Here is a 225-nt window from a genome sequence, read left to right as displayed (position 1 = left end):
TCCCCGCCACGTTCTGATGGGTTCATCGTGCTCTTTCCTTTGGCGACACACACTTTGTAGAATGGGTTAGATTATCTCGTTGTTTCTTTAAATGTGAGTTTGTGCCTTTTTTGTCTCCTAATCTTCCAATACCGGCATATTGGAAACGAAATCTAATAAAATACTAGACAGACCTTCACGCCTCCGCCTCCTTTGTTGTGGGAGCTGGGGGGAGTGGGGGGGGGG

Source organism: Charadrius vociferus, unplaced genomic scaffold (genome assembly GCF_000708025.1).
Source record: "Charadrius vociferus isolate BGI_N301 unplaced genomic scaffold, ASM70802v2 scaffold54, whole genome shotgun sequence".
NCBI classification, from domain to species: domain Eukaryota; kingdom Metazoa; phylum Chordata; class Aves; order Charadriiformes; family Charadriidae; genus Charadrius; species Charadrius vociferus.
The sequence above is the reverse complement of the archived record's forward strand: the minus strand, read 5'-3'. Positions refer to the sequence as shown.